Here is a 12156-nt window from a genome sequence, read left to right as displayed (position 1 = left end):
TCCCTAACTTCAAATCTCAGGGAGAAGGGGCTGGGGTCTCAGGAGGCCCTTGGTTTGCTTGTGCCAGAACTCTGCACACCAGGGAGACCAGCACCTCTTAAGCCTGTTCTCCACCGACCCCCACCTGGAAAATGAAAGCCCACCTTCTTTCCATCGTAAAACAAAGGGGCCACCCAGTGACTCTCTGCAGACCCAGGTCTACTCCAAGATGTCCTTCTGTCTCAGCTTGTTCCAAAAAGCAGCTGGGAGCTTTTTCTTCTCCATTAAAAAAATTGCTGCACATTACACTGAGCTGAGGGAATGGATGATGAACCCCTGGGAAGATATTTATTTCCATTTTGCTGCAAAAACAGGCAAGCAGACTGCTGAGAATCTGATCCCCTCATTTTGTTTGTAAAACATGTTTTGTATTAGTTCATTCCTTTTTCCAGAGTATATTAATTTGCATTTGGTCCTTTTTAGAATTTGGCTAATGACATTAATTTTTGTAAGGCTGACTGTAAGGGAACTTTCCCTGCATATAACCATAATGTTAAATCCTCTAAAGAACCAGCCCCAAAAGAACTTGTGAGCCCAGCATAGCCAATCTCCCCCTCTCTGTGCCCCAACTATACCCAGCCCAGGGTACCTGATCCCCAAATGCTCTGGCCTGGGAGCAGGCAAAGCCTGTTCTCCATCAGGGTGAAATTTTTTTAATTGTTACCGGAAACAAGCGAGACAGAGGGAAAGTAAGACGCAACAAGCAGTGTAAGGCTAGATGGGTTTATAAAGTACAGGCGTGAGCCCCATGCTAGGGTGCACTCACTGCTCACCGCAAGATTTGCACCTCCCTCTCCCTGGATACAGGGTCGGCTGGGTGCTTTCCTGATTTTGAGCACTCTCTACCCCACCCCAAGTACTTCCGGGGACTGGACGGGGCAAGAACTCCAGTCAGGAGTCCGTGTCCAGTGGGTGGCCAAGAGCTCAGCAGAACCCCCAGGCATGTGATGTGGGACCTGAGCCCCTTCCTCCATCCTGTCCCAGTTTGCCCCACTCGGCAGAAGTACCATTTCCTCCCACATGCCATTGATTAAGTTTATCAATTCTCTCTCTTCTTTCTCCATTTTGTTTAAATTTATTACTTCCTTTTTCTCCTTTCTCTTGGTTCCTAACTTAAAGGGAACAAAGTTCATCAGGTATAGACTTGATTTATTATTTCTCTTTTTTTTCCCTCCCTAATATAAGCACTGGGAACAATAAATCTCCTCTAAGTACTGCATTGGCAGCATCCCAGAAATCTAGAAATGTCACTTGCATGCTTTGGTTCTTTAAATATTCTGTGGCGCCCTAAATGTCTTCCCTAACGAAAGGCTTATTCAAGAAAGGATCTGCTCTGCCAAATGCAATAAGAAACAGCTGAAAAAGAGGTTCAGCTAGAGGAAGGAAAAGGAAGGAGATAGAATAGTCATTTGCTGATAATGTGAATTTATTCCTAAGATAATCAAACGAAAAATTCTTAGGATTGATAAGGGTTTAGTTAAAGTGAATGTATACAAAATAAACATTCAATTCCTTTCCTCTATACCAACAGTTAGAAAATAAAAGAGTGGGGGGAAGACACCTCCACGATAACAACTGTGTAAGTAAAATGCCCTCAAGGCGAGTTTAACAATAAATATGCAGAAACTATAGGAAAACTGAGAGTCATAAAAGAAGACAAGGAAATACAGAGACATGTCATGTTCCTAGGAAGACTCAACGTTGTAACGATGTCATTTCTTTTCAAATTGATGTACATATTTAAAGCAATGTTAATCAGAACCTCAGTGGAAGCACTTGGGAACCGTGCCCAAATGATTCTGAAGCTCATCTGGAAAACTAAAGAGACCAAGAGACATACCTTTCCCCACCTCTCCTGCTGGGCTGGGTGAGGCAGGCCTAGATGGCAGGGGTGGGAGGTGGGCAGGGGTTGGGGGGGCACAAGCCGGGACAGAGGACTGGCCACCACTTGAGACCTTGCCGTGCCTGAGCTTTCAAAGCTCAGAGGAGACTTGGGTGTTTCCCACTGAGAAACACGCCAGTTTATTTTAGTCGTTCCACAAATATTCACTGAGCTTCAGGCACGATTGTAGGAACCAGGGCTGGAGCTCTGAACAAGACAAAGCCCCTGCTCTGAGGAGCTTCAGGGTGTTCGGTGGGGAGGCGACAACAGACAATGAACTTGGGTTAGCACATCAAGGTGCTGTGAGGACTTCCAGCCAGAGGAGGGGAGTAGGCAGGGGAGCCACTTGTGGGAGAGGGGATGGCTGCTGTGGGGTCGTGCAGGGTGAGGGCATCTCCAGAACTGGACCCATGAGAAGAACGGGCAGCAGCCCGGTAGCGGAGGGGCTGGGCTGGACCCCAGATGCCATCCCCTCCTCCTGACTGCACTCTCTGTTTACAGAGGCCTTGCTGCCCTGGAAGGCGTGGCCATGCCCACTTACGGAGCCGCCTGACCTGCGGCAGCCAGGCAGTCTCTCTCTCCAGGAATTTGCAATCAGACGCACTGACTGAGCGGAGTCCTTGAGGAAAGGGGCACCGAGTGGTGGGAGTGGGGGGATGGGGGGCTGGAGTGAGGGTCAGAGGAGTGGGGAGCTGAAGGCAGGAGCTGGGGTTCAGGGGAAAAGCAGAAGCTTGACTGTCCCCAGGAGAGAGACAGACAAAGCCACAAACAGAGAGACAGAGAGGGACAGAGACAGAGAGATAGAGCAGGACAGAGACAGGGAGATAGAGAGGGACAGAGACAGACAGGGAGATAGAGAGGGACAGAGACAGACAGGGAGATGGAGAAGGACAGAGGCAGAAAGACAGAGAGATGGAGACAGAGACAGGGACAAGAGAGAGACAGAAACAGAGAGACTGAGAGATCACACATGACTTTCCAGGGGCCCTGACATTCAGCTCTGTGGGTCTCACAATAGATTCCATGAGAATCCATCTTTTAGGGGGACCAATTGACCAAACGTAGCTAGTACACTGATTTTCCAAGCACTGTTTTAGGTAATACGCTTTTTAAATAAATGTTTAATATTCTTCTTTAATATCTTACCAGAATTTTAAGAAATGTTCAAATTGTTGAAAACTAGGCCAATTTAGTCTTTTTGACTTCACTCTTTTTATTAAGATATTTCAAATTTATAACATTTCATATAAGAATTTTCAGTTTACACTGCTTTCTCTTGAATTCTTTTAAAAGTTATTTTCTGTTTTGCCAATATTTAGCACCTTTAGGATTCTTGGGCCAGTTTCTCTGAATGACAATTTGATGAATTTAGCAAATGTACGGATGTACCAGACCCATTGCTTCTCACTGTTTATAAAGCTGACAAGCAATTTGTAGCTCATGGAACAAAACAATTTGTACTTTATGTATTTCAAAAATATTTGAAAGCAGTTTTGATTTTGTCTTCAGATGGCATTTTAAGGAACGTTCGGTTTGCCTCTGCCTCAGAGCAACGGAGAGACACTAGAAAGGAGATCAGGGAGGCTGGGACAGAAGGAGGGGAGGAGAATCGTGAGCAATGGAGGAAGGGGCGATGGATATTAGGTGCACATGAAGGCTGTCAGGAGCAAGTGGGGGTTACAGCAGACACACGAGGAAAGCGGAGCCGCCTGCAGGAAGCGCCGGAGGAAGGGCGAGAGGTCTGTCCAGGCCCCCGCCGCCTTGCAACAAACCCCATATGAGTCTTTCTTCCTTGCAGCTGGAAAAACCAAAGCAGAGCACAAGCAAATGAAATATTTACCTAACCCCACGCACGTGTATAATTAGGTTGTTTCTGCTTTTTCTTTCTATTATAATAATGATACATTAGATATAATTGGGCATTGAGCTTTCACCATGTTTAGAATTATTTTCTTAGCATAGAATGCCTAGAAATTAGTGGGTCAGAAAGTTAAAACACCAAGGTTCATGCCAGAGGACTTCCCCGCTTGGGGAAAAGGGATTTTACCAGTTTACACCAGCAATGTCTGGCAGAGCCTGTTGGCCTGTACCCTCAACGCCCAGTGAGTAGTTGCTCCTTAAAATACCCTATGGTTCAGTGATCTACAGCTGCTAACGATGGGAGGGCAGCTGCGATTTTGCTCTTGAAACATATCAAGCCGTATGGCCAGCACCTAGTCTCTCCTGTCACGCACGTCACAGATTCTAAAGGAATGAAGGAGCTGTGTCTTCTGGCAGTGTTACTGCATTTGAGGCGTCTCCTTCAAATCCAGTCTTTAAACTCTAAACCTGGAGATGTGCATTCCCAAAACAAAGGCAGTGACTGTTGAAATCGCGTGCCGTTAATATTCACAAGAAGCAGGCTGACTCCTGTCGTGGAGGGAAAAGAAGTGGTGGGAGAAGCCCGTACAGCTTCAAAAGTGGAGAGTCTGGCAGGAACAACAAAATCTCATGCAGGTTTATTCTGAGAGTGAACAGAGTGGATGGAAGACCTTCAAGTCACCTGCCCTCAGTGTTCTCTCTCCTGCAGATAAAGGGGCTGGTGTTGGCCGAGTCGGGTCAAAAGGGTGGGCAGGGCTTCCCTGGTGGCGCAGTGGTTGAGAGTCCGCCTGCCGATGCAGGGGACACGGGTTTGTGCCCTGGTCAGGGAAGATCCCACATGCCGCGGAGCGGCTGGGCCCGTGAGCCATGGCCGCTGAGCCTGCACGTCCGGAGCCTGTGCTCCACAACGGGAGAGGCCACAACAGTGAGAGGCCCGCGTACGGCAAAAAAAAAAAAAAAAAAAAAAAAAAGGTGGGCAGCACGGGGGCCTCCACGTGGACCCTGATGTCTTAGTACAAGTGACTGTCCTCAGCAAATAATGACAAGTGCAGAAACCATGTTACGTCTTAATTTAAAAATCCACATTGGTTTCTGCTTCGAAATGCTCTCAGTTTAGTGATCTGATATGAAGATGCAAATTCTTTCAGAAAACAGTTTTTGTCTGAGAAAAGTATTAAAATGGTAGGTTTTTAATAGTTTCTAGGAGAACTGCTACCTCCATTGCCCCCTCTCAATGGAAGAAAACGCTCAAGGAACAGCTTTTGACTTCATACTGGTCCAAAGTGAGAAACCGCTGTCAACATCTGGGTGGAGATTCCCCACATCCTCCAGTTCCAAGCTGGTCCCTGTTGGAATCCTCGGGCTGGGGGACATGGGCTTTGTTCCTGGGTCTGGCCGGGCTGCCCGCACGCTGACAGTCAGCTGTTTGGAAATCCTTAGGCATCCCCCCGAGAGACTCTGTGTGACCAGAAGCCAAGATCTTGAGGAAGGGGCAACAAGTTCTCTTTGCTGGGCCCGGACCTGAGCCTCCAGATTCCACCAGGCCCCCAGACCACTGCAGAGGCTTCGCCCACCCAACACAGACTCCCCCTCCCAGAAGTTCTGTCACTCCTGGTCTCACCTGCCTTCTGAGTCCTGGAGGAAAAGCCAGGAACAGTAGGTGGGGAGACAAGAGCTTGGGGGCCAGGGGATCACATTCCCCTAGAGAAGCGCAACACCGGCAGCCAGAGCCAGGACTTTGTTGCTTGAACCTGGACAGCTCGGGGCAAGTCTTGCTCTCCAGCAGGAAGGGACGCATCATGCGTTCGTTCATTCATCAAGCGTCTACCGTGTGCCACATACTCCGCTAGGTGCTTCTACAATATGAGGGTAAATACAAATCTAATTTAAAAATTAGATCTAATTTACAAAGGGAAAGAGAACTTCCATCCTCTTTAGCATTCCCTTTAGAAAACGTGAAATTGGAATGCTTTCTCTGTCTCTGAGATGCATGTAAATCTTTTTAAAGGCCAAATGAGCCTGTTGCTAGTTTTGCAGTTGCAGGGGGTCTTGAAGCCATCCCTGAATATGAACATCAAGAAGGGTGGCCCCCTTCTATTGGTCTCTGTGGGAGTATTAGCCTAGGTGCTTGGCTCCAGATGTAACTTCCTGCTGGTTGAAAAGATCTGAGCTGTTTTATCTTTCCTTCAGCTAAAGACAGCTAACCTATGTAATAGGTTGTATCTGCTTGGCTGCATGAAATGGTGAGACTTCTTTCTGTCTTTGCAATCTCTTTGGTGGATGCCTGTAATGTGCATGCAGCCTGGTTCAATATTTATTCAATAGTAAAACTGTTTTCTTTCTCTTCTACCTTTGTGGAGTTTTTCTGGGTTGGCAGGTATCTTAGTCAATTTGGGCTGCAATAGCAAAATAACATAAATTTATTTCTCACAGTTCTGGAGGCTGGAAATCCAAGACCAGGGTACAGCATGGTCAGGTTCTGGTAAGAACCCTCTTCCAGGTTGCAGACTGCCAACTTCTCACTGCGTCCTCACATGGTGAAAGGGACAAGCTAGCTCTCTGCGGTCTCTTTCATAAGTACACTTATTCCAATCCTGAAGGCTCCACCTTTATGACATATTTACCTCCCAAAGGCCTCCTGTCCTATTACCATTACCTTGGGGGTTAGGTGTCAACATATGAATTTGCAGGGGGACACAAACATTCAGACCATAGCAGCAGGAGAGTTTATTTTTAATTACTTGCCCAACAATTGGGATGTAGCAGTGAACAAGGCAAAAATGGTCCATGCTTTTAGAAGGTTCCAATCTATTGGTTTGAGGCAAGATGCAGACAACCTTTAAACACTGAGTAAGTGAACATAGAGTTAAGTATGGGGACAACCCTGAACAATAAGAAGGTCCCTCTTCCCAGGGCCATCCAGGCCCTTTTTCCTGGGGGAGAAGGGCAGGGAGGCCTGTTACCAAGAGAGCTTCTCCTGGGTTATTAGCAGATCAGCACTGCAAGTGTTACCCAGAATACAGGTAGAATGAAGACAAAAAGACCAAAAGAAAACTTGATTGACTGTAAACTCTGCTGGCAGAAGGAATATACTGTGCTAAGATGCAAAGGAAGAAATCACAACAGGAAACATGAACAGATGTGATTATATAGGGATGCACAACTTCTGTAGATTTATCCAAGTATGGAAAATATTTACAGCAAGATTATATAAAGGGTTCATAAATGCTGATAAAAACACTAAGCCCGGGACTTCCCTGGTGGCACAGTGGTTAAGAATCCGCCTGCCAGTGCAGGGGACACGGGTTCGAGCCCTGGTCCGGGAAGATCCCACATGCCATGGAGCAACTAAACCCGCGCGCCACAGCTACTGAGCCTGCGCTCTAGAGCCTGCGAACCACAACTACCAAAGCCCGCCTAGAGCCCGTGCTCCGCAACAAGAGAAGCCACCGCAGTGAGAAGCCCTCGCACCGCAACAAAGAGTAGCCCCCGCTCGCCGCAACTAGACAAAGCCTGTGCGCAGCAACGAAGACCCAACACAGCCAAAAATAAATAAATAAATTTATTTTTAAAAAAAAACAACACTAAACCCTTAAAAATAAATGGGCAAGGGATAAAAACAGACCCTTCTCAAAAGAGAAAACACAGTATAGGAAATATATTCCACCCAGAAAATAAAAACATCTGCAACTTAATCCAGCAATGAGAGACTATTTCTCACCTCTTATCAAATAGAGCACCTGTGAAGGGCAGGTGCTGGAGGTAATACAGAGAGGAATGGAATCTAGTGAGTCTCTACGAGCCTATCATCCAGAGGGCGGTGAATAAGGGATCAGACAAGTGCCGTCTAGGAATTTAGGTAAGCGCCTTAAGAGGCCCCATGGTGGGGTACAGAAGGAGAGATGCCCTGGTGGAGGTTCAGCTTTGGGGAGAAGTTTTCAGGGAGGACTTGGCCTTGAAGGAAGGTGATTCATGGACAGGGAAGACTAGCAGAGGAGGAAGAGCCAGATGACAGGAATATATTCACTTGGGCTGAAGTGTTGTGAGAGATAAAGCTGGAGAGAGAGGGCCTGCCATACTGCAGGGCGTACATTCACTCTGGGGGTGGGGCCGAGTGTAAGGCGGGGTCAAGCTCACACCCTGGCCCCAGTTCCCAAAGAAACAACCCTTCCCTGTCCTGCAAAGGAACCTCCAGACCTCAGACAAGCCACAAGCCCACTGCCCAAAAGTAAGTCCTGCCCTGCCTAGGCCTCTACTTGGGGGCCTGAACACCAGACCCCAGGGGACAGGTGAAAAGAAGAATCATCGTTGTGGAAGCATATTATTTGTAAGGGAATTTAGCTACAAAGGGAGCACATTCTTTTTTTTTTTTTTTTTGCGGTGTGGCCTCTCCCGTTGCGGAGCACAGGCTCAGCGGCCATGGCTCACGGGCCCAGCCGCTCCGCGGCATGTGGGATCTTCCCGGACCGGGGCACGAACCCGTGTCCCCTGCATCGGCAGGTGGACTCTCAACCACTGCTCCATCAGGGAAGCCCAAAGGGAGCATATTCTTGGTGAAAGTTAGGCTGGTTTGTTTTGTAGCACTCTGACTCTCCTGTTTGCACTACAGGGCCACACATCTTCAAAGCTATGAAAGGAAAGCTTCGGTGCCAGATAACAGACTTTCAGGGTGCCATTTAGTGACAAAGATAATGAAGTTTTTCAATGACAGGGTTCAAGTGTAAGTGGGGTATTGTATGCCCATATAAATTATGGCTGAGGCCAGGTTAATTTTTTTCTAGGGTTACATATGGATGAGAAAAAGGGTGTTAGCATTTTTATGAGGTCACAGAATGTCAGGGAAGATGAATGTCTCTGGTGAACTATATCATGGATGGAATTTAATCTCCCAGATGCCTCTGAGAGGAAAGCTCTCTGAGAGGACAGCCACCCACTGTCTGCCATTCTTGTGTTAGAGAACTTGCTAAAAAACTTACCTTCCGATGTGGACGCCCATGGACTCACTCCTCATGGCAGAAAAGGACTGGTAATCACACTCCTGTCCCTTTGGGATGCTGGACCAAACAATGAGAAGTGCACATGCCTGTGACCATACTCACTGTCTTCGTGGGGTTAGAGTCACATTTCAGGTCCCATACCCAGAGGCCCTGCGATAGTGCTAGATTAGTCACAGATTAGTGTTTCACAGCATTCCTCGGGGCTTACAATAAGGCTTTTCCCAATTCCCCAATAATGTGGAAGACAGGGGGGAAAAGATTGTCCTCTAAGTGGTATCAAACAGAGCCTGGAAAGAATACCTAATCAGGACTCTGTCTGATCCGTCCCTGACCACCACCAACCTCAACAGAGAGAATGGCTAACATTTGTGTACAGATTTCTGTGCGAACATATGTTTTCTATTTTCTTGGGAATATACCTAAGAGTGGAATTGCTGGGTCAGATGAGAACTCTGTGTTGAACTTCTTGAGGATTGCCATATTGTTTTCCAAAGTGGCTGCACCAGCAGTGTATGAGTGTTCCGATATCTCCACATTCTCACCAACGCTTGTTATTATCTGTCTTTTTGATTATAGCCATTCTAGTGGGTGTGGCGTGGTACCTAATTGTGGTTTTCATTTGCATGTCCCCAATAAAAGATGTTGGGCATCCTTTCACGTGCTTATTGGCCATTTATATATCTTCTTGAAGAAATGTCTATTTGGATCCTTTGCCCATTTTTCGTGAGTGGTTTTTTCCTGACACAAAACACATGGTGTCTTTTCCAACTTTCCAACACCAGCTGGGTGTCCTACAATTTAATCCTATGCTGGCACTAACTACCTGGAGTGAGCATCAGATTCCACAGGTTTAAGAACTCAGTCCTCTAAGACTGGCCCACTTCAGACACCAGCCACAAGTATCAAGTCCCCAGGTCACCTATAATTCTGTCCAACTTGGCTACAAAGTTGGAGGCTCCCACCTGCCCCAGGTTCAATGGTTTGATAGAATGACTCATAGAACTCAGGAGAATGCCAATGGGTCCTGAGCACAGGGGCCTCTGTCCCTGTGGAGATGGGGGTGTGCCACCCTCCTAGCATGTGGATGTGTTCACCTAACTCAGCAGCTCTCCAAATGCCATCATTTAGGGATACTTATGGAGAACTGTGCCCATTGGTGATTAACTCAGTCTCCAGCCCTTCTCTCCTCCCTGAGGGTTCCGCGTGAAGCTGAAAGTTCCAAGTTTCTAATCAAGGCTTGGTCTTTCTGGGAACCAGCTCCCATCCTGAGCTGCGTAGAGGTGTGCCGAAAGTCACCTAATTAGTAACAAAAGATGTTCCTGTTACCCTTATCACTCGGGAAATTTCAAGGGTTTTAGGAGCTCTGTGCCAGAAATTGGATTGGATTATTTGCCTTTTTATTATTGAGTTGTAAGAGTTCTTATATAGTCCCTTATCAGGTATAAAATTTGCCCATTCAGTGGGTTGTCTTTTTCTTGTTGGTATCTTTTGAAGCACAAAAGCTTTTAATTTTGAAGAAGTCCAATTTACCCATCTTTTTTCTTGGTTTCTTATGCTTTTGGTGTCACATCTAAAAAGCCATTACCAAATAAAGGTGATGAAAATTTATCCCTATGGGTTTTTTGCCTAGAAATTTTATAGTTTTAGCTAATATTTAGGTCTGTGATTCATTTGGGGCTAATTTTGTATTTGGTGTGATGTGGGTATACAACTTTAATTCTTTTGCATGTGAGTTTCCAGTTGTCCCAGCACCATTTGTTAAAGACACTGATTTGTCTTGGCACCCTTGTGAAAAATCAATTTGACTGCAATGTAAGGTTTATTTATAGACTCTAAATTCTATTCCATTGATCTATATTTCTGTCCTTATGCCACTACCACACTTTCTTAATCACTGTTCTTTTTAATACATTTTGAAATTGGGAAGTCCTCCAACTTTCTTCTTTTTCAAGATTGTTTTGGTGTTCTTGAGTTTTCATATGAATTTTTAAGATCAGTTTGTCAACTCCTGCAAAGAAGCCAGCTGGGATTCTGACACGGATTACACTGAGGCTGCAGATCAACTTGCGGAGTATTGGCATTTTAATATTAAATCTTTTGATCCATGAACATAGAATGTCTTTCCATTTATTTGGAATTTTAAATTTTCTTTCAATAATATTTGAGAGTGTAAGTTTTACACTTCTGTTGTCAAAGTTATTCCTAAATTCCTAATAATTTGGTGTTATTGTAAATGAAATTGTTTTTTGTTTGTTTTAATTTAATTTTATTTATCTTTGGCTGTGTTGGGTCTTGGTTGCTGCGCACGGGCTTTCTCTAGCTGCGGCGAGCGGGGGCCACTGTTCGCTGCAGTGCGCGGGCTTCTGATTGCGGTGGCCTCTCCCGCTGTGGAGCACGGGCCCCAGGCTCGCAGGCTTCAGCAGCTGCAGCACCGCGGGCTCAGCAGCCATGGCTCGCGGACTCCAGAGCGAAGGCTCAGCAGTTGTGGTGCACAGGCCCAGTCGCTCCGCGGCACGTGGGATCTTCCCAGAACAGGGATTGAACCCGTGTCCCCTGCATTGGCAGGCGGACTCCCAACCACTGGGCCACCAGGGAAGCCCCCGAAACTGTTTTCTTAATTTCATTTTCATATTGTTCACTGCAAGTGTATAGAAATACAATTGATTTTTGTGTATTGATATTGTATCTTGCAGCCGTGCTGGATTTATTTATTAGTTCTAATGGTTTGCCATACTTTTTTTTTTTAACACTGTATGATAACAACAGGAGAAGTTAGGAAAGCTTCCTCAACCCACCTCATTCCAAAAGCTCCAAAGAACTAATTTCACATAAAAAACGAGGAATACAAAGTATCAATGTCAAATATCATCCAAAGTGTCTGTAAGGAAAAAAAAAAGAGAATAAGGAGCAGAATAACATCAATACAATGAGCGAAACTACACCAACTACACCAACTACACCAACTATACCCACTATACTACACCCACTATACCCACTATACCCACTATACCCACTACACCAACTCTACCCACTATACCCACTCTACCCACTATACCCACTATACCCACTATACCCACTACGGCAACTATACCCACTATACCCACTATACCCACTATACCCACTATACCCACTACACCAACTATACCCACTATACCCACTATACCCACTATACCCACTACACCAACTATACCCACTATACCCACTATACCCACTACACCCACTATACCCACTACACCCACTATACCCACTACACCAACTATACCCACTATACCCACTATACCCACTACACCAACTATACCCACTATACCCACTATACCCACTATACCCACTACACCAACTATACCCACTATACCCACTATACCCACTATACCCACTACA

The sequence above is a fragment of the Leucopleurus acutus genome (assembly GCF_964270905.1).
Source record: "Leucopleurus acutus genome assembly, chromosome: 6".
Classification (NCBI taxonomy): domain Eukaryota; kingdom Metazoa; phylum Chordata; class Mammalia; order Artiodactyla; family Delphinidae; genus Leucopleurus; species Leucopleurus acutus.
This window is presented reverse-complemented; position numbering follows the sequence as displayed.